Here is a 22754-nt window from a genome sequence, read left to right as displayed (position 1 = left end):
CTATTGCCAGTAACCAGCCCCAAAGACTACTGTTGTCCCATGGAGGATGTGTGTTAAGACTATTATCTCATGCCTTAGTGCAATGTCCCAGCAGGACCACTGTCAGTCAGGGAGATAACTATGATATCTGTGAGACAGCTTGAGACTACTTCACCAAATTTTCTTTTAATAGATGTTTTCCTTCAACGGATTTGAACATTAGGATCTGCTATGGCAAATTAATTATTGAAATCTGATTCTGATTACACTTATCATATTTTAAACTTCTCTCAAATGGTACATGCACCGTCTCTTGGAATACCTTTTTCATTTAAAGTCTGTGTTCCAATACTCAGCAGTAAGCAAGACCAGTCTCCTAACACTCCCTAAAATACCACTTGGTGTAAAGGTAAACCAGAACTGAAATTCCAGGCAGGGATATCTCTTAAATTAGACATATTCCTGACAATTATCAAAGCTAAATTCACATGCCAGAGTATTCTACCTATCCCTCTTATCTATCCTCACGTTTTCTATGGATAATCCATACAGCTGACTTTTTTTCCAAACAGTTTCTTCAAACACTACTGATTATCTGGATTGCTTATTTCCATCTTTATATCTACTAATATTTTTTCTTGGATAGCTCATGAAAGAAAAACACCAAATGCAAGACTCATCTACTTCAGAAACTTCTCTCCATGAATGGCCCCAGATGGTGTCTGACAATGAGCATCCACTTTCCTCTACCCTTATTACATTGACATACGAATCCCTGAAGGTGACTGGGAAAATCAGGAGCTGCTGCCAGCAGACAGCTCCCATGCATAATAAAGCACAGAAGGGAAAGAGACATTTTTTTTAATCACTGTCACACACTCTTCTTCACTACTTCTGTGCAGCAGGCAGGGAAGCTGGCAACTCAGGGCTTCAGAAACGTGTTTCTTGATAAGCAATACAGATATCACTGGGCTATGTGTAGCGTGGTATGTCAATGAGAAGACACTGGGCTCTTGTTAGTGCTAGGAAGTCACTTGCTGTGTGGATTGCTTTTGTACACTGGCCAGAGGGCAGGCACATTCACCTTTCTTGACACTGGAAGGGACTGAGACCTGAGCGACCCGTCTTCCAGCACAACCACAGCAATCTGGTCTTTGTACTCAGTTGAGAGGCAATGTCATGGTCAACATCAAGCACAAGTCAGCTCCTGCGTGTCCTGTTCTGGAAAGAAATGCTCCTTTTGTACCCTTCTGTGATGGCTTTGTGGAGTCACATCACTGTCCTGCATTGATTCCTCAAACAAGTCTGGCAGTGAAATACAGCTCCACTGCCTTACTTCCTCTCTCAGAAAACATCCAGATGAGGAATGAAGGAATTGTAGAACTGTGGGAGAAGCTCCTTCCTCTATTCTGCAACTTCGGAAATCTCCTGCTGGATCCAGAAAGAAAGTAAAGTATCTCCTCAAATTCCAGCCAAAATCTTAGGATTCTTCAGAACAAAATGTACTGAATTTCTGAATGGTGGGACCAAGGATGGCACCTGGGTCTCTGAAAAAGCTTTCTGCAGGGCAGGAACAGTAAGTGAGGGCTCTGCTTTGGACCTATTGATATCTCTTAGTAGGATATTTTACAAATATCTTTACTTGTATGATCTTAAGAAAAGTAATACTTAAAAGATCTTGACTTCCTGTGCACATTTCCCTGGCATGACTGTTTGCTCATATTGTAGTTAGAAACAATCCCTAGTTGGCTTTTGGGATGTAGTTTCTCAGTTTTGGATGTCAGTTGGCTGCACAACTGTCAGTGACTTGATTACTCCCCATTGCTCTTGCTCAACATATTTTGCTCTGTGGAAGATCATAGAATGGCCACCGATACAGCTGCCGTGTGTGCATAGGGAATATGGCTACAGAGTGACTTCAAGCTCACCTGGGGGTGCTGCTGCTCACATAGAAAAATGAATGAACTCAAGAAGAAAATTACCAATTTTCTACCAATTACCAGACTCTTTGATGTCTTCTTTATGTCTGTACTTTAGGGTCCTCTTCATGTGACACATAATTTGATAGCTTTATTGGGAATAAATATATACTAATATATAATTATATAATATAACCATTAATAGATTGTCAAGTTAATTGATATGGACTCAAGGAGCAAGGATACTGTATTCATAAAATTTAATAACCCTTGTTATCAAAAACACAAAAAACACAAAGACCACTCATCTAAGTGGAGATGTTATCCTAAATTGTTAATCTGAATCAAGTACTGCTGCCCAGTAGTTCAGCTCCACTGATTTCAGCACATTGCTTAATGTGCAGTACCTAAGGCTTTGCTCTGCTTTGCTCTAAGGTCTGCAATAGATGCAGACAGAACCTGGCTACATTTCCTGCAGTTTTCAGTCCTCTAGGCCATGCTGTGTGTTGTGATAACTACAAGTATCAAGAGAGTGCAATCACTTGACACCCTGAACTTTCAGATCCAGCTGCTAGCGTGGTAGGATCTCAAGATAACTATGCAAGGATGACACACCATTCATTTAGTTTAGTGTGCAGGAAATTTTTGTCTAATATACATTTTAATTACAGTTTATTATTATCATTCATCAATATATTTCCTACATAAATCGCCTTTTTCAATTTCTCCCTTACATTCTTTGAAACCTGAGAAGTTATGCAGCTTCTGTGAGTTTGTGACAGGTAATTATACAGTGCTTTCAGATTTATTAGAATAGTAAAGAAATAATTAGATCTTCCTTCCCTGAGGATTTTGTACAGAAAGGCATAGCTTAGGATAGAGCCCATTGTCACCCAGAACCTGATTGCTTAGAAATCATTATGTTATAGAGTGGCTATACCATTTTCTCCTGTACTGAGCTTTTGATCAAACACACACTCTTGGGAGGTTTCCATTTCTCTTTGCAAAAGTATGGTGCTTTGGCAGCCAAAGAAAAGTAGAACATTGGCACCAATTTTCAAGTAAAAGTCTCAGCTCACTATAGATTTGTTTGTCTCTCCAGTTTCTCCATACCCATAGTGTAAAGATAATTCTTGTTCAAGGTAGAGATGCATAATGTCTCATTACTCTACTTGGAGGTCAGTTACAAGTAAGGTTCCTTAGGGCTCTGTTTTGACCTGATAATGTCTTTATTAATAGTCCAAAAGAAGTGACTCTCATCAGTTTTGCAGATAACATCAAAGTCGGAGGAGTAGCTGACATAAGCAAGACCAGGGTCACCATTTAGAGGGACCTAGATAGAATAGAAGATTTGACTAAAAGGAACCTCATGAAATTTAACAAATATAAATGCAGACTCCTGCACTTAGGACGTGCTAACCCCTTGCATGACTATGGACTGGTGGCTGATTGCATGGATAGCAGTTCTGCAAAAAAAAGTTGTGGGAGTCTGGTGGACAGTAGGATAAAAATGAGTCAGCAGTGCACCCTGGCAGCGTTGAAAGCTAACAGCATCCTGGATTGTATTAACAAGAGTATAGCCAGTAGATTGAGGTAAGTGATTATTCCCCTCTCTTCAGCACTCATTAGATCATATCCAAAATTCAGTGCTCATTTTTGGGCCCTCTAAACTTTGATCAATTGGAGCAAATGCCATCTTCAGGTGGCTGGAGCCCATGCGGTACGAAGGGAGGATGAGTAACTGGGCTTGCTTAGCCTGGAGAAAAGAAGGGTTTGAGAGGATTTAATAGCTGCTGTCCAGTACCTACAAAGATGTTACCAAGACAATGGGAACCAGGCTTTGTAGAGAGGTACATGGCAGGAGTAGTCAGGCAACAGTCCTAGGTTTTAAAAGGAGTGGTTCTGACTGGATATAAAGAAAAAAAAATGTTTCCCCATCAAGACTTCAAAGCACTTGAACAGGGTCAGAAAGGCTGTACAGGCTGCCATCTCTGGAGGTTTTTAAGACCTGCATGGAGGAAGTACTATGCAATCTGGTCTGAATTCTGTTCTGACCTTACTTGGAGCAGGATGTTGGAATAGAAGCCTCCTGAGTTCCCTTCCCATCTGAATGATTTTATGTTTCTATGATGATTATGATTTTCAAAAGGTCCCACAAAAAGAGGCTTGTCTCACTTGGCTGGAAAAGACAGAATGTATTCAGGATTTTTTTTTCCATCTCTCCAGGGGTTAGAGAGCGTGTCAACAGATGGCTTGGAATAGATGCTCGAAATCAGACCCTGGCTATGCAGAGGGATACTTTCACTCAGGGAAAAATCAATGACACTTGCTAGAAAGACATAAGCAAGGTGACATTGACTCTTGGAGTTGCAAGCAGACTCTGGAGGGGAAGGTATTTACTACGATCTCCTCATCCAAGGGAGAATACTGATTCTCACAAATGTTTCGTTATTTCCAATTTCCATCCTCTTGTCAATAGAGTATAGTGAAACTGTGTGTGGAGTGTGACACATTGTGAGTATCCCTACTCCACCCAGGTGCCTCCACCCATGGTGTCACTGATATACTTGTCTTCTTCTTACCTGTCCTCCTTCCCCCAGCCTTACTTGCAACCCTAAGTTCTTATTCATAAATGAACCTGAGAAGCTGCAAAACTTCCCTGGCCACTGCTGTGGGAAGAGCTGAAATCCAAGACTGGTCTTTAGGAAAGCTGGCCGCAGTATAATAAGGACACCAGCTCTGAAATCTCAAGATACAGTTGTCACCAGCAACACTCACACACAGCTACCCTTGCCAACCCTGATACACTCACGACTCCCTATAGTCTCTTACACCTCTGAAAGATTTACAAATTGATATGTAATTAACACCCATCTGCACCATCTTTACTTTGGGGCAATTCCACACATTTTATTTGTCCTCTTATTTCAATGTTAGGTTCCACTTCTGCTACTGTTCTTCTTCTTGACTGATACCTAATAACAGAGTGACTGCTGGCCAGCAGAAAAGGTATGTACACAGGGACATGTCCAGGGCTCATACTGGGAGGACGTGGGAGAGATCATATTAGCCCATCAAGCCATTTTCTTTTGACCATGAAATTTATGCTGGTACCAAAATTATACTTGAACCTGGGAGAAACCTTTTTTTTTTTTTTTTTTTTTTTTCCCCAAGTCCTGCTCTGCTGTCACTATTAGAGCCAGTCACAACATTTTTGTCAGAATCAGTTTCTATGATAGAATCAGTGCTTTGTTGAACAGGAAATATTTGTGGAAACATCTCCATTCCTGTGGCATTTAATAGAAAAAACAGGAGAAATAACTATCTTATTTTGTTTCAATACAGACAAAATATTCCATTTTGTGTTTTTTGATATATTCTGTTTAAATATGAGTTTATATCACCATACCTTATATTTCAATGCTGTCAGAAGAAAATATATCTTGATGAAGGAAGAAGTTTCAATTAGAACTCATGAGAACATTTGACAAAATACGTTTCCAAAGAAATATGCTCCCTAGTTGAAAGCCAGAATATTCTTTGAATACATACTGACTTCAACACAGTTTTGGCAGAGGATTTCTGATTTTCAAGATTCTCTGAGTGTAAAGACTCAGATTGAAACTCATTATTCTTCATCTTCTTCCAAAGTCCAAAGACTTTTTTTTCTTTTTTCCCTTCCAATATGATTCAAAAACAAATTTTGAAACACAGAGCAGTATCACTGAGTGTTGTTACCCACTAGCTATTTATAATTTCTCTGTTGTTGAAACAAAGCAATTTGGCTGATTTTCTCAGTGTAAACTATTCTTTTAAAGGCCAACAGAAAAGCAATATCACTACATTATTTGACTGTTGCTGATGTGCTGTTATTCCAAGGGAGTGAGGAGTATAGCCACAGGGCCAATATCCTGGTCTGAATGTCTGGTCTTCAGCTCACTCCTGTGTTTGCTTTGGTCTGTTCTGATCACTCTGAAGCTGCTTCTGCTTGCCATACTGTAGGTCCCTACCTGTAAAATGCCTCTGTCCTGAAATATTCTAAGAACAAGCTGGGTGATTATCAAATGCAATATAGGTACTTAGAAGGAGTGAGTTGACTCAGTTAATCTGCAGAGAAGCACCCGTATGGAAGCCATCACAGCACCAATGCCTACAATACCTCCCAATGGGAGGCATCCTACAAAAGCTGGCAATACAGACCAGAGTTTATAGTGCTTTCAGGAGACTGGAAAGCATGAGTCAGATTCCTCAAAACATGTAATCAGAAAGTCATTCTTTAATGCTTCCAAAAGGATTAGTACCGCCCTGACTTTATGATGTGAATTCATCTTGCCCTGTTCCTTGTCCTGGATGGAAGAGAACTGCCACCATTCCCAGGACTGCCATAACTGCTATCTGTCCCTCTTTTCAACCCCAGCTCTCAAATTAAAAGAGAAGGTGAAATGAAATGGGTGAGGGAAACTAAGAACTTCAGTGAAATGCAAAGTAAGTGGATATCCTCTGTACTGAGTTTGGAAGACCTCAGTGAGACCTCAGCCACTCTGTAACTCTGTGATCCTGTGAGACCTTTGCATGTAAGGATAGTATCATTAGATCCTAGCTAGAGCTGGGTAAATGGGGAACTGAGCCAAGCTTCTTTAACTCAAAAATAGTTGCAACTGTTAATAAAGAAACAAAAATCAAATCTTATTATCATAAATGGTCTCCTATCACATTAATTGCTCTGCATAATTTAAATTAACCCCATCAGTAGAAAAATCATCCATAAATTAGAAAACATTCATCAGATCTTTGTTGATTGCAGTGGCAGCTTAACAACCAGTGCACATGTAGACATCTATACGTCTTTAATCTTGAACTGAATGCCCTCCCCCAGAGTGTTTTAAGAGCTGATCTCATCATACCAAGTAATGTCTTCAGTCTCAGGAGGGATGATATTTACTGGACCAGCTAAAGGGTGCACAGCCCAATCTGGGGATAACTAAGACCACAGGTGCTCTCTTTGTGCCTGGCCCTGTGTCCTGAGGCAGCCCTCAGAGGCATTAGAGCAAATATTTGAGAGCCAGAGGCTGCCAGCCACTTATCCTGAGGAGTACTAGCCCAGGAAAGCCCAGGGCTCAGGGAGCTGAGGGTTCAGCCAAAGGACTGCAGAAGCCTGATAGGTTTTGCAAAGTTGTTGTAAAGTAGTGGAGCTGAGCTCTGGCTTTGTGGTCATATCAGAGCCTGCAGGGAGTCCTGAGGGAGAAACCCTGCTCTGCTATTCCCAGCACAGCATGTATCTTCGGGGCCTCAATTCTGAGACAGCTTCTCACTCACAAAATTTGCTCTTTAGAGGTGTTTTGAAGAGCAAAACATGAATCGGATCAAATCCAAGGTGGGTTTCACAGTGTTTTAAGCCACCAGGCTCCCTTTGTGACAGCAATGCAGGCACGGCTATGAAGAACCAGGAATTATGTTTTCTTTTAGCATAACAGTCTTTAAACACAAAGCTCAGCTGTCACTTTGGTTTCAAGGCAAGTTTTCTGCCCACTCATCATGGAACACAGCCGTTCCTTCACATATTCAGAATTAGAGAGACAATTGCCACAGTCTAGGTCTGCTACTTCCTTGGCCCCATTCCTATTACTATAGCAACCTCTGAAAGATTTACTCATGTAAGAAGCTGTGAATTAGAGAAGTTCTGCATTCCCTGGGCTGATCTGAGTTCTCAGGTGCACCTACTGGCTTCAAACCCACATCAGATACATTACAAATGGACTTTGGGGCTTAAACCCTTTATCCTCCCCCCCCCAATGGATGATGTATCTTGTTCCCTCTCCTCTGATTACAAATAGCTATTATCCACATGGTGGCACCCTCACCCACAGCCTGAGGAAGGCAAGGACCACTCCATCCTCTGGAGCATCACAAACACTTTTCCTTATCAGTCACTCTTAGCTCCACCTAGAGGGACAACACTTGTCTAGACAAATCCTTAGCCTGAAACACAGGAACTAACATGTTCATAGTAGCTGGGATGTTTTCAGTATCTCCTTTTAAAGTTATGCTACAGTGCGTAGAAGAAATGAAGATTTAGATGACACTGAGGGAGTATAAGTACACAATAATTCATTTTGGTACCTGCATGCTGCCAAAAGAGTTGACGCTCTTCTTTTCTGCATGTGGAATGTTTGGCACATAACTGCTGCTGACACCAGCAAAGGTCAAGCCTTGTAGTATCATCCTAATCCCTGGGCCACTCGAGCTCTTAGCTATAGCTCCCCAAGCACACGTTCAGATTCCATAAACACTCTCCAGGACACCCTCTCCCTGTGCTAAAGCGAGCCTGATTGGGTAGGTGGAGTTCAGTGAAACTCTCCCCTCCATTTTTATCATTTTTTGTGTGGTTATAAGTGGACTTCCTGTAGACTTGTGATTTGGGGTTTTCAGAATAAAAGTACAGATCTGGGGATTTATTTAGAAAATAAAATTAAGCGGGATGTCATTTAGAAACAGATCTTCCCACAGAGATTTATCTTCTGGTAATAAAGTTTCCTTCATAGGAAAGGAGGAAAAACGTTTCAAGCGAACCGTTTCCCTGATGGAGCTAACGGAGTGTTTTCCCTACAGTACAGCACTTTATGCATACCACTTGATATCGGCTGCAGTCTAGCACTATGTGCACCCAACATATCAGACATTCCTGTAGACTCCCAATGTATTTGTCCTTAGGCTGCTCTGCCAATGAGGCAGATACCTGGTTAGTATAGGTGCAGACAAACCTTCCTGAAATGTTAATGAACTCTATAGTATTAAGTTAAGGAAACGAGCTTTCACCAATATAGCCATATAATCCCAGGCAGAAAGAGGAGCATTCATATGCAAGTGCCTGATACACAAAATACCCTGCATCACTTTTTTTGATTCAAACTTAAAAGTCATTATTTAACAAAAAAGCTACCTAATTGAAAGTGGCGTTAGTGTAGAGCTGAGCTTCTGACTCACTTCCGACTATGATTCCTCCACAAATATATATGTTCCTCTACCATGTAGCTCCCACTTGCTGTATTCAACCTGTTCAAATGCAGTAGGCTTATGTCTCCTGAAAAAATCTGTGCAGCACATTTCCACTGAGTCCTGGTAATTTTGGCTCCTTGCACATGTAGGAAATATCTGTGCCAAGAACATCTAGTACACATAAACCACATAGTATGCATGATTTACTGTGTGATCTGAGCACAACATATTGAATATATTGCCCATACCAAGGTCCTAGCAAACCCTGCAGATCTTTGCATCCCAGGTGTGATGGACTCAGTCCAGCACTACAGAATTGGCCCATGTGCATGCAGTGTCTGTTGTCTTGCTCTGCTCCTGCTTCTGCTCTAACCAGACTCCCAAATAAAAACCCTGCAATGCTGAACAAGTGAAGAAGTCATTTATATTCTGGTTGGAAAACTTTCTAAGGTTGGGAAAGACGACAAGTACAGAGAAGCCAGGATGGAGGAAAGACTGTCTAGGATTCAGCAGTTCTGAATTAGCTTTGAGATTGATTTGTAGATGCAGGTCAAGCTCACATGGGAATTTTGGGCTCCAAGCCTCCTTCTCATTCATTTTGTTTATATCTCAGCCTAAGAAAGCAGGTAACAGCAGTACTCAGAGCCTGTGGAGAGGTATAGGGATCTTCTGCTCCTTCAGCACCAGGATGAAGCAGTAGAATAGCAGCGTGACTACATTTCCAAGACAAAGTACTCTGCTCTCCAGCTCCCGAGAGAGCCCTGCCTGCAATCTACATGGGGATGCTTTGGACTTCTGTTCCAGGGGCTGCTGGTAATTGCTTATCCCATCATCCACTCCAGAAAACCTCCAGAAAGTAAGTTTCTTAATTCAGTATGGAATATATGTGTCACTGGATTGAAAGGACAGGCTTCAGATGAGAAATAGATGTCTGGGATTTATTGTCCCCACCGAGCAGGAACGTGAATGTGACAATGAGATAGCAAGTAAGACCAGACAGGCTCTATGTAGAAGACTTTAGTTAGTTCATGTAGTTTGGGCTAATATTCTGGCATATTGTGAAAATGAGAAAGGATTTGAGTGCTGTAACATACTACAGGAAACTAGTGAGAGAATAAGCATCTTTTTACTGCAGATTTTCTTTTTTTTTTCAATTTCTGAGTCAAAATTCTCCTCTTAAAATCTGGTCCATAGAAGTGACTATAGTATATTCAAATTCAATATGCTTGCAGGATGAAAAAAGCCAATGAAATCCACTAGAGTTTAAACACTGTATTTCAAAGAGAGGAGCTAAGTAAGAGTAATGAAGTTTGTTTAGAAGAAACTAAAAGAAACAGCTCAAGGGTAAAAATAGCCATTGGTAGCAAGAAAACTGTTTAAAAACAATGCCTAGAAGGCTCATATTTCACTTAAAAGGTAGATCAAAACCAGCAAGATGGCAGAATGTGGAATTTTTTTTCAAATAAAAAAAGAAAAAAGGAGTAGAAGCATGAGCCAAAAAAAAAAAAAAAAAAAAAAAAAAACCACCTTTGAAGAGGAACTCTCCAAGGCATCACAAACTACTAATAAATACTTTTTAAATTCATGAAGAACAGAAAGCCAGCCAGAAAATGTAGCACCAATAGATGACCAACGTAGAAAAGAATCTAGGAAGAGGAAGCCACAGCAGAAAAGCTAAATGAAGATGTTAAGATGCTTAGGAATGTGCCTACCTTTCTTGATGGCAGATGGGATAGAGAAAATGCCTCAGACTGAAGGTTCAATAGAAGAGGCTTTGAGACAAATCAATAATAGTGAATTATATCATATCGGCAGAGGAGAAATTTACCCAAGAACTTTTTGAACTACTAACCATGATGCAGAACATCTTGCAAAAACTTTCCTTGGTACAAGTGGAAAAGAGAGTGATAAATGCTGCATGAATTCCTTTAATGTGCATGGGGCATGTGTAGGGAACTGCAGACCAATATATTTGATCTCCATTGCAGGCAATCTGTAGGGATGATAATAAAGAACAGAATTAGCACAGAACTGATAGGCATGATACAATGGAGAAGAACTTCAACGAAGATAAATCCACTGGTGGGTTCTGGAAAAATCAATGACTACTCGAAGAAGGACTGGGATTTTCAACAAACTTTTAACAAGCTGCCTTACTGAAGCAGTGGGATAAGAGGGAAATCCCTTGCTTGGATGAAGAACTCATTAAAAGAGGAAGCCATGTTCTGGTATAAATGAAGGGAAGCCCCACGGCTATGTGCAGTAATTTGGACTCTACAGCATATTCATAACTGATCTGGGGAAGGAATCATATAATAAAGGCCTGTACTCTGTAGATACTTCATTATTCATTGGAGCAGAAAAGAAAATTGACTGAAAGCAGCAGTAGAAGGACCTCATTGTACTGAATGACTGAACAATAACGTAGCATGTGAAATTCAAATAGCTACATGCAAAGTAATGCACTGGAGGAAAAGCAAACTCAACTTTGCTCATGCAGTGATGGGTTTTGAATTACCTCCTACAACTAAAGAAATAGAGTTGGGAATCAAAGTTGAACAGCTCAGCTCTCCACAATTGGAGGGAAAAAAGCAAACAAACAAACAAACAAACAAACAATCAAAAACAATGAGTGTGAAGAAATATCAAGAAAGGAAGAGAGAAAGAAACAAAAAATATTATTTTGGCAGTACATCAGTCCAGAATGGTGACATATTTCGGTGCATACTTCGGATTACCTGATCACAGAAAGCCTTGGAAGAACTGGAAATGGTTCATAGAAGGAACCGAGGATGAGCAGAAGGGATAAATATTGGTACAGGTTAAATAGACTAATCAATCTTAAAAAAGAGAGGGAACGTGAAAGGGATCTATGAAGTGATCTAAAATGAAATTCAGAATCAGAATAGGAAAGGATCATTGAGTATTTCTCACCACATAACAGTTTGTTGTCTTCAAATTAAATGGTTGGATAGGAAATTCAAAACAATTAAAATAATGTAATTCTTCATGCAATATACAATTAACTGTGGAACTCCATGCTACATGATTTCATTGATGCTAACATTTCACATTGTGAAAAAGAATTCACATATTTAACCTATTCACATATTTAACCTATATGAACGTTTTATCCATGTTCAGAACATGAAAAAACCTGTAAGGATCTCTGGAAAGAAAATCTTTCATGACTTTAAATGCAAAGACAACAAATCTGATTCCGGAAGTTCATTAGTCCCATCTTACTGTAAACTGAATATATCGAGTAAAAAACGGTTGGCTGCTTTTTCTGTTCTTCCACTTCTCATGATATCACCTACCAAATAGTGCTGGAGATAAATGGATTTTTTTTCTGATTCATTACAGCCATTTCTATCTTCTGAGAACAGAGTACAGATAGAAGATGATCCACTAAGGCTTTGGGACTCATGCATTTCCAATAATCCTATACAGGAGGTATGGAAACAGATCTCTGCTTTAGCATGCTGGACCAAAGCACTTATTTGACTTGGTGCTAGCCTCCAAGCAAGAGCCTGTGCATATCCTCTGTAGTACTGGTCCTGTGGCTGTGGCTGCCAGGAGGGACTCAGACACAAGGGCATACCCCCAGAGTCTGTAGATAATATGCATCTCCACCCACCAAAACCTGGGCCTAGGTCAAAGTGCGTACCTACCAAGTCACGGTTCAACTGCCATCCTTCTCCCTTTATGACTTCTTAAGTTGAAATGCTTAGAGAACTAAGTCATGTACTGGGATGTGCTCATCAAACAAGCAGAAAGCACTAACCCAGTATACACCATAATTATCTAACCAGCATCATCCGAGGAGACTGGAGTTGTTCACATTGAATGAGAATCCCAGCTAAGAAGATGAGCCAGTAGTAAAGCCTCCCACTGCAAGGCAATACATCAAGGCAATCAGGAGATGTCTGCTAGAAATAGGCACTGTCTGTAATTTCTGTGCAATAGCCATTTGGAGCTAAATTCTCAGCAGGAATGAACTGATACTCTACTCTGGCTGCAGGGTCCTGCAGCAGCTCTGGTGCACTAATACCAGTATGGGAAATGGGTGAGTCAAGTTTTGAAAAGGCAGGACAGAGGAGATGATGATACTCCTGTGTGACAGTAGTGGCATACACCTCAGATCATTCCACAGTTCTCCCCAAGGTCTCTAACGTCTTGTGATAGGTACTCTTCTTTTGCTGTAGTGCTAATCTTGGAATACCACTGTGGAGAAGGCATGCCAATAAACAAGGTTGCTCACATCTTGCTCTGAGCCACAGTGACTTCAGAAAACAGGATATGTGTAGCAGAGATAAGTCAGAAGTGTTCACGGAGCACTTGGCCCAGTGCAGCTGCCCAAGAGATGACCATATACAACACCTAATAGAAGTTGTCTGGCCTCAGTGCCTCTTTCTTCAGCCTGTCTGTCCCACCAATAAAGCCCATATCTTTCCTCCCAAAACAGACCCTGTAGAGGCTCATTCAATAATCATTTTGATTATCAGGAGCATTACTGCTGACTCCAGTAAGAAGGGGAAATGTCAGTTCCTGTCCCAGGCCTCTGAGCAGGATGGAGGTGTCCGGGATGAAACATCTCATGATGCAGAACTGGTGGGGTTCTCTGAATACACTTAGCTCTCAGGAAGCCTGTAAAGCTTAAAGGGGCTTCAAACAAGACATAACAAGACATCTGATGAACTACTCAGAGCTGGTTTTTGATTAAGTGTAGGTTTAGTACAAAACTGCTAGTATGAAGCAAGGCTTCTTTCTGGGCTGTCAGTGATTTCATGTGGCACAACAGGCAATCTGTTAGAATCAAACCACAGCAGCTCTGACTCAGTGCAGGAAAGATCTGATTCAGCAGGGATACTCTTGAAATAGCAGTCGTTGGAGCCAGTTCAATACTCCATCTATCTCATTTATCTGGGAAGCCGCTCTTCTTTTTAATGGGGCATTTGTCCGTTTTAGCAAGAAAAGTATCACATCTATGCTGTGGTGTGTGTGTTCTTCTGGATGACCACCACACTTTAGCGAGAATCTCAGTAAATCACATTTCCATTTTGTTAGGCAAGGCAGCTTTTCTGATATGATAATCACCTTGTCCCTCCCACGCAGCACATTTACGGGGCTGGAAAGAGCTCTGGGAAAGATAGAGCAATGTAATATAACCTTGAGGCATATTGTGGAGTTGATGCACAGCACTCTACTTTCTGAATTCACTGATATGCACATGATGCTATTTCACCTGACTGACAAGAGGCAAAGATCCCATGCAGGGGGATCTCATGTGAGGCAGAGTTCTGGCCACTAGACAGTAGCAAAAATCAGGGTAAGATCTGGAGACAAGAAGTTAAGCCTTGACAGAGTCAGTCCAGAACTAAGCTCTAATGAGGCTAATTAACCAGCTGTGGTCTTCTTAGGCAATAAATCACCTATCACTTGAAGTCCTTTTAAAACAAGATGGTAAAAGCTCTAATTCCTATGAAGAAATGACTGAATGAGGCTCTTTGGTAATATTTGGAGGTTCAGATACATAAAGGAGGTGGTATCCTTCAATCTGTCATATCTGTTACCTGTATTATGGAGGTGCCTATGTGCTCGGGAAGCTAACAGCAGAGGAGAGAGCTGAGCTACAGTGCTCTCTAGGCACCTACTCAGTGACAAGTCTCCCTGCTGCTCTAGTGCCTCCAATGCCCATGTTATGCTACTTGATGCTTTTTTTTCTTTTCTTTTTTTTTTTTTTTCTATATCCATCTGATAAGCAATCATCCCATATTACTAAATGGGTATATAACTTTCATGGTCCTAAATAATGATGTTGTGGCCAAACCACCTTCCTTGATTGCATCAATTTCCCTATCACTAAAATGTATGCAAAGGAAAATTTCTTGTTATCATGGTTCTTCCTGTTTCCTGCTCCTGTGACTGAAAGACCTACCTTCCATACCTCAACCATCCTGGTAGCTTTTAAGTACTAGATCCTGTCCAACTCCCTTGGTTATGGAATCCCCTGACTGAGACCAACTGGCAATCCAGCAAATTCCCAGGCGCCTTGAAGACCTCATGCTTTGGTGTCACAGCAAGCAATCTGGGAATGTGAAGCAGAAGGAAACCAAAATAGGCTCTCAACCAGCCTGCATGCAGGCTTCCAGAAGAGGAGCCAAGAGGCCAGGAGAATAAGCCATGGACTGGAATGCAATCACTTTCACATCTCCAGTCTTGTTTTCACAACTAGCACTGCACCACAAGGAGAAAACTATTTCTTTTTTGTGCCCCAGTTTGAATAAAATAAACTTGAAAGTAGGCTTCTATTCTATGTTTACAAAGAGATAAACGTCCAGAGACCTAAAGATTGCTACTTAACAATCTGGTAACAATCATTGAGTGAGTATTTCTCACCTCCTGGCTGACAGAGCCAAAGCCTGAGAATGTGGACCTGGATGCCCTTGCTCTGCCAAAGAACAACACAGCACTGCTGCAGATCTGAATAACTTTAATAACCATATTTTTTGCAACATTTTCTGTTACAAGTCCTGCATTAGCTCAGACAGGGGTACTCTGGCATAGATTACTGAAATATCTGCATATAGAAAGGGGGGTAAAAAAATGAAGAGGGCTTTTTCCTTCCTTCTAGAGTGACAATGGTGATGACTGTATGTTCTCATCCATATCTGGCATTTGCAGTTCAGGAGGGATGTTGAACACACAGAGAGGATGTATAGAGGAGCCACAAAATGATGTGACTACTGGATAAAAAATGGCAGAGTGATGTAAAGAAATCAATCTGTCTTCCTTTCAGAATACAGATTGGAAGATGTCTTGGTGAACGATGAAGTTACCTTATGGAAAGAAAACTTTGAGTGCTAATATATATGTGTGTGTGTGTGTGTGTGTGTGTATTTGTCTTCTGTCTTGCAATGAAATACAAAACCTGAATCCATGCCTGGAAGCTACAGCCAGGCAAATTCAAACTGGAAGTCAGACACACAGCCTTAGCAGCAGGAGTAACTAGACATGCTCTAGCACGTCCACTATGCTATGCATATGTGGAGCAAACTATGGAAGGAATGGGATATTCTACCTTTGCTCATATCTTCAAATCCTGATGTATTCTGGAATATGATGCATTTAGAGGTAACTGAATGAGATATGCTGGCTGCAGACCCAGGGTTTAAGGCTGGCCATTGTATCCAGAGACAGCAGCTTCTGCTCATTTTCTGGGGATGTGGCTCTAACAGAGTTAGTTCCTCTCTCTGCCTGGAAAGGGCAGGATGGTAAGAAATTCTCTCTTGGGGGAAAAAGTGCTTCTGGAGAAAAAAAAAATGCTCTGGCACTCTGCTGAGAGATCACTGAAAAATTCAGTGTCCTCCACTCTGTGCTGCCTTTGCTTTGAACTTGCCCAATTTTTCCAAGACCAGGCTCCTTCTGGCACAGCTGAGACTCTGCACTGCTGCCTGGCAGAGGCATTAACAAGCACCCCATAGAAGGTACTGAACTGCTGAACTGCTGCAGCTCTGGCAGAGGAAAGTGGTGCAAGCCCGTCTGATCAGCCCCTCTACAGACTGGAGTCAGAAGGAGAACTCTGCACAGCTTAGTTACGCTCAACTCAAGTGTGTTGGACCTGTATCTTCCCCACCAGCAGCTCTGCCTACTCTTCCCAGTTCAGTGCCAGAGCAGAGTAGGGCTGCTTTAGTAGAGGAATGTGGGGTCCTGAAGGTGGAGAAAAGGAGGGGAGCCCTGTATTGCAGAAGAGACCTCTTCTACTATGGGGCCAGTGGCCAGGGAGAGGATCAGCCTGGGGGCAAATCTAGGTGACAATATAGGTGATAGCTGGTGCTGACATCTCTGCTCTGTGCTTTGAGAGAGAGAGTTTTGACTGTTGATGTTGTTTACATTGGTGTCTCCTGAGAAGGCTACACCTAAGCCCAGCTGAGTTCCTGGCTCCAGTCCTTGCTGTAGTATTTATCTTCTCTGTAGAAGGAGCTGTTTGCCAGCACGTTTTCCTCCCTTTTGGGTACCTACCATTGATGTCTCTGTATTTGCACTTCATACCAGCCTGTAGGAACAGCTACACATAGGCTTGCTCTAGCCCATCCACACTGTAGTACACACCTCATTGTACCACAAAATTTTGCTGTCTGCTCTTCACTGCAAAGACGGCCCTAAGTGTTGATCTTGTCCTCTCTCATCTCAACAGAGCCTGGACTTTATTTTTCACTGATTTAATCCGTTAAGAGATTCAGTTATCATTCGTGCTTGTTAGGAATGGGAAGCCATCCTCTCATTGAGCGGCAAGACTATGTGTTTTAATGATTCCCTAGCTAGCTCTGAGCATGTTCTGCATAATGAAATCAAGTTGATGGGTTGCTTCGCATACACATGCACGCACAATTTCATTAACTATTGGACATAAAATGGCAAAATGCCCTCAAAAATAAAAACTTAGAACCTTAAAAAAAATAGAAAATATTTCAGTTCCACATTAAGAAATTCCCAGGTAGCTGAATCATGCTTCCCTGCTGTTCATGGCCAAATAGGATGCATCACGCCCCACTCAACAACTTCTTGTCCTTGGGATCTCTCTGGGACCTTGGAGAAAACCTCTTTGTCCTTTTCTGGAACCAACAGCACCAGTAGTACTGGTGTGGGCTGAGTTATGTTGTTTGCTTAGCATTTCAGGCATATTCTGAAAGCATGTTGTGGGAGAAGAGGGATAGAGAGGTGACTTGGGACTCCCAAGAATTCCAGCATGTTGGTTCTGGACTTTCACAGGACAGACCTTCCCCAAACATCACACATGTTGTTTCCTGAGAGGATTCTCACCACCTGAGCTGAATGCCAGAGGTTTGCTGAAACTCTGAGGATCCAAGGGACTGGAACTGCAGTAGGTGTGTCTGTTATGGCCCTGAATGCAACCCCTACCCCTGTCCTAGGGATCTTCCTGACAGTGATCAGGGTCAGCTCTGTTACGGTGCAACTGCTTAATCTTGGACTAGACTGCTGAGAAAACAGCTGAGTGAAAAAGCACTGAGAGCAACCTTATAGGATACTTCCTCAACCTTTTGTTTGAGAGCTGCACTTAAGCTTAATCTCTTGCCGCTTTTCCTTGTTTGGTCTATACTGCAGGGATGCCTGTGTCTGTCTGGGCACCAGGCTGATCTTGAGCCTGCTGAATTGACTTGCTGGCTTGACCCTGGACCTGCCTTATCACTACAGACTTACACAGAAATCATGGCACTCTTGGCTGACCCCAGTTACTGTCAGAAGGCCTGCTTGCTCACTTTTCTAGGGCACTGTGGGACTGCATCCTCCTTGATGGGGATGTTGCCCTGCTTGCGTTATTGTCATCCTCAGCTCCCCTTTCCGTGCAGTGCAGTCCACACTTGCTGTCCCCTGACAGTGCCTGCCCTGCACAAAGATGGCAGAAGAAGGGAGATAGAGGAGGTTACGTGCTTACTCCCAGCTGGCAATACAGGAGGACAGGAGGAGACAGATTCTCCATTGCTTTGCCCCAGATTGTAGGTTACCCCAGTTAAGGTAGCTGCAAAGGAGACAGGGAAGAAATGCACCTCTTCCCATATGTCTGGGGAAAACCTCACAGCCATCGCAGTGGGCGTTTTTTTACAGATGGACTGTTTGCTGTGCAGTCCTTGCCAGCACCAGCTTGGAAGCAGTCCTCTGCACAGATTTCTCATGGGAAAGCTTCCCGCATACTGAATGAGGCAGGGTCCTGGGGAAAAATGGATACAGCAGTGATATGAAATATCACAGAAACCCTTGCTAGGCCACACATACACAGCAATGCACAGTCTAACGTAACACTGTGCTTTGCTTGCTTGTGAGAGGTGACTTTGCAGTCATCTTTACACCCTTTTAATACAACTTTCTTTGTGAATAATAACAAATAGTATGTGAGTGAGGGAAACGTTAACTTGGTTACAGTATTTATGGCCATTATTTACAGCAGCTCTGCACAGCCGCAAGGAGACAGCATGTGTGACAGATGCATAGTGCTTTCTGCTGTGCTTTGTCAGCAGTAAACTTACTTTTGAATTATGTGTTTTTCTGCAAGAGAGGGAGCAATTCATATTTGTTTCAGTTCATGTTAACCTTCGGTGGCCTCTGCCCAGAATACAGGGGGAGGCTGCAGCTGGCAGTTGTGTCCTCTTCCTGCAGTGAAGCTCTGTTTAATTAGTCCAGAGTTAACTCTCTGCCCTACTTGGGAAGTGACATTTACTCCTTGAGTCTCTTTTGCTGCTGATCTTTAGCTCTAATTAATTTCCTTGCTTCTCACAATGGCCTGTGCTCCATGCAGTAGCTGCTGGTATTCCATTGTTGCAGGAGCCTTCATCACCCGCTGTGCCCTTCCTGCATGGTGAAGACACGGTCATTCTCTGTCCTTCCAATAGTAGATGTGCTATTAATTGACCTGACTTCCTCTGTCAGTTCCAGAAGGATTTTTTATTTTCCTTCATCTGCAAATCTTAAGCAATGGCAAATCTTAATGTACAATTGATGAAGTAATGGGAGTTTTCTCTTGGATATTGTTTAGATATGAACAGCTATTCCTGGCTAACAGATTCAGGTAGCACCCATTAAACATGCGAGACTTACTTAAACTTCCTGATTGCCAGAGAAATTTTTAAAGCTCATCAGACATGAATACTTATAATTACGGAACATATCAGAGTAAAGCAGCAATGACCACGTTCTTGCTACACATCTCAGAACAGGAGTTATCATGCCAAGTTCTGATCCCCTGTAAGACAGGACATATCCTGGAGAGATTCCCAGACCTTCAAAAGTCAAATTGAATGATTCATCCAGTAGTGTGTGTGCTGCCTTGCTTTAAAGCTCTCTGCAATGTTTGGTGCTTTTATCATGTCCTGAAGATAAAAAGCAGGGAAATAAGATTTCCAGCAAAAGGAAATGAATGTTCCTCCTCTGTAAGAGCCCAAGTTCCATGCATCAAAGCAATCAGTACTTATTTTACTGTCTGTGGATGTACCCTCTGCCATGCACACTTGGCCTTACATTTGACTGGCTCACAGGTTTGTGGGTTTACATTTTATAGATGGTTTGAGATGTTTTATGGAGAAGGAGAAGGATTCTCCCATCAATTTTGAGCAGTAGACGAACTAAAGCATCTAGTAAATTGTCTGTAAAGCATGAGGGAAGTGTGTAGTAAATACTCTCATAAATCTACCCAGATGTCGTGCCTCACTACAATGAATGCATTGCATATTTAGTTAAGTAGCTGTTATGCTTTGTTTCTATGGACTGTCTCTTTAATTCTCAACTGTCTTTCTTAGCTGCTCTTGGATTTCTAGCTGCCTTGTGCCTGCACAGCCGGTAAAGCAGGGTAGGAGCAATTCTAGCGTAAGGAGAAAGCCTCTGGGCTAAGGGGAGGCTGCGAGCTCAGGTTTGTTTTCTCCTGTGGACTACAGCTAATGGTTTTGTGCATGCTTGAGCCTTAATTACCTCTTAAATACAAGAATTCTACTTGGAGGTTTTTGTCCAGCTGATTCAGTTACCTCCTCACAAAGGAAACTGTAACAACAGGAGTCATCTCTTCCAGCATAGCATGCCCTGGAAGGGAAGAACTCCTATGGGTGATGGTTCTGGTGCCTGTACCCTGTTTCTGCACCAGAGCCAAGCCAGGACCCTGGTCATGACAGCCTGCTGGAGGAATGAGTCTGTTGCCTTCTCTAAGACTTGCGGGCAAAACTAAGAAACAATTGAAGAACTTAAAGAGTATAGAGGAGATTTAGGCACCCAAATCTGAGTACAACAAGCTTCCACAAATAAATGCCCAAATGTTTTATCTGACATTCTGGATTCCCTGTGAATTAGGTGTAAGTATGCAAATGATCACATTAATTAATTCGATAATTTGATTAATTAGCAGTGACTGATGCAAACCTGTATAAGTGTGAAAAAGCTGAGCCTGGGCACAGCTTTTTCTCTCTGAGAAGCTGTCTATCTTCTGGACCTCTGTCTGGGGCTCCTAGGTGGGGAGTCCAGGCTGCTCCTAAGTGTGTTTGTGTCACTCAGGAAGGGCTCAGAGAAGGTAACTTGTGGGCAGAAGATTCTCCATCTTCCTTATAAGTTTTGTCTTGTGGTTGGACTGCCAATAGCTACCCTGCCTGCCTGTGTCTTATCTGTACCTTTTTCTCTTCAAGTGCTTGGACCTGAAAGCTCTCAGATAAAAATGGATGATTCATTGGGCAGCTTTGTTCTCTAAAAATTGTACTTTCAGGTGAGTTGAAGTCAGTCAGAAATAAAGGCCAGATTTGCCAAATAGCTCTAGTACACACAGTCATTCAAAGCTTGAAATATTTTACTTTTTTTTTTTTTTTTTTTTTTTTATAGTGAGATCTAGGAGTTTTCCTCTTGAAATTTTCATAAACTATTTCTTTAAGCATAATTTTAGCCAAAGCTAAAAAATTCAAAAATCATAGAAGAATACTTTTTAGTACAGTGAGCAGATCAGAAACAGTCGGCTTGCAGCTCTACTGTCAGCTAAAACTCATATCCTGTGGATTCCCCTTTGAAACTGTATCTAACAGCTCCAACTTTGGTCTCTCTGCAGATCCAGTATGGTGAGAGCTCGTGCTCCCAATCCCTCCCATCATTGTTGTTCCCTATCCAAGGCTAGGGTTTCCATGACATGTCATGACAAATCAGACATACATTGACATCTATCTGATTTGGAAACAAAATAATTTAAATTCTTCCCATGGAAATTTCTGCAAAATGATCTTTTCTCCCAGTAGAGTTCCCTTGGAATAGAACCCCACTATCCCAGAGGAGATGCTCGGTCATAATCTTTTAGCCAGATGTTGGGGAAGTGGGATACACCAGAATTGTCTCTCTCCTACACCCTTATCCTCCCACTGTACTGTGCAGCTCCACTGAGTACCCCTGGGCACTGCTGGGAGGGCCTTCTCAAGGTGGAGAGAAGAGCACAACATTTTTTCACAAGAAGCTCTGTGGTCTTGGTGCCATTTCTAGAGAAAATTTGTCTTGTGGTGCAGCTTATCTCTTTCCAAGGACAAAACCAGCTGAGCCCATGCAGAGTTGGAACCTGCTCCAGCTTCCATGTCCCTCATTTTAGGAACATACCCCAAGGGTCCAGCCACCCTTTCCAGAAACATTTTCACATGGAGCTTGAGCTGAAGGAAATCTGGCAGCCAAAATGCACCTTCCATCTTTTGTTGTCGTGCACACTGGGGGACAATCTCTCGGCTTCCTGTTTGCTTCTACCACCCACTGCTTCCACATGCTTCAGGCTGTTCTCTGGAGGTTTGGAGAACAGTGTTTTATCCAGAGTTACCATCTGCCTTATCAAGGATGGACGGCAAGATCTCAGCCTCTCCTTAGCAAGCCCAGAGTGGGCAGCCATTCCCCAGCTGTACTGGAAGGCAGAATCAGACTGTCAGAGACTTTTTCAGCTCCCCCCATGAGAAACTCCTGAGTGAAGAGGTGAAATGAAAGCTTGGGAGCTTCTTGTTGTCACTCCTTTCCCCACTTTTCCCTCACATCCTCCAGGCCTTCTCACCCTCCAAATAGCTCACCCCAGTAGTGTGGGATCTATCACCATGGGTAGCTGTGTACCAGTGTTATGAGGTGGGGCTGGAGCAGGTAGCTGGCCACCTGGTAGAGCTAAGCTGAAGCTCCTGAAGCTACAGCAGGAGTGTGGGTTTCTCCCTCTGAGCATCCTTGCAGTGAAGGAGCAGACGGGTAGGCTCCATTGTGCTGACTCCCACACCACCGAGTGAGACTGCAGCCATTCTTTTTACTGCTGATGCTGCTTCCTATGGAAACAATTTAGTGCTAATAAGCTCCATTTATAAT

The sequence above is a fragment of the Rhea pennata genome, chromosome 19 (genome assembly GCF_028389875.1).
Source record: "Rhea pennata isolate bPtePen1 chromosome 19, bPtePen1.pri, whole genome shotgun sequence".
NCBI classification, from domain to species: Eukaryota; Metazoa; Chordata; class Aves; order Rheiformes; family Rheidae; genus Rhea; species Rhea pennata.
The sequence above is the reverse complement of the archived record's forward strand: the minus strand, read 5'-3'. Positions refer to the sequence as shown.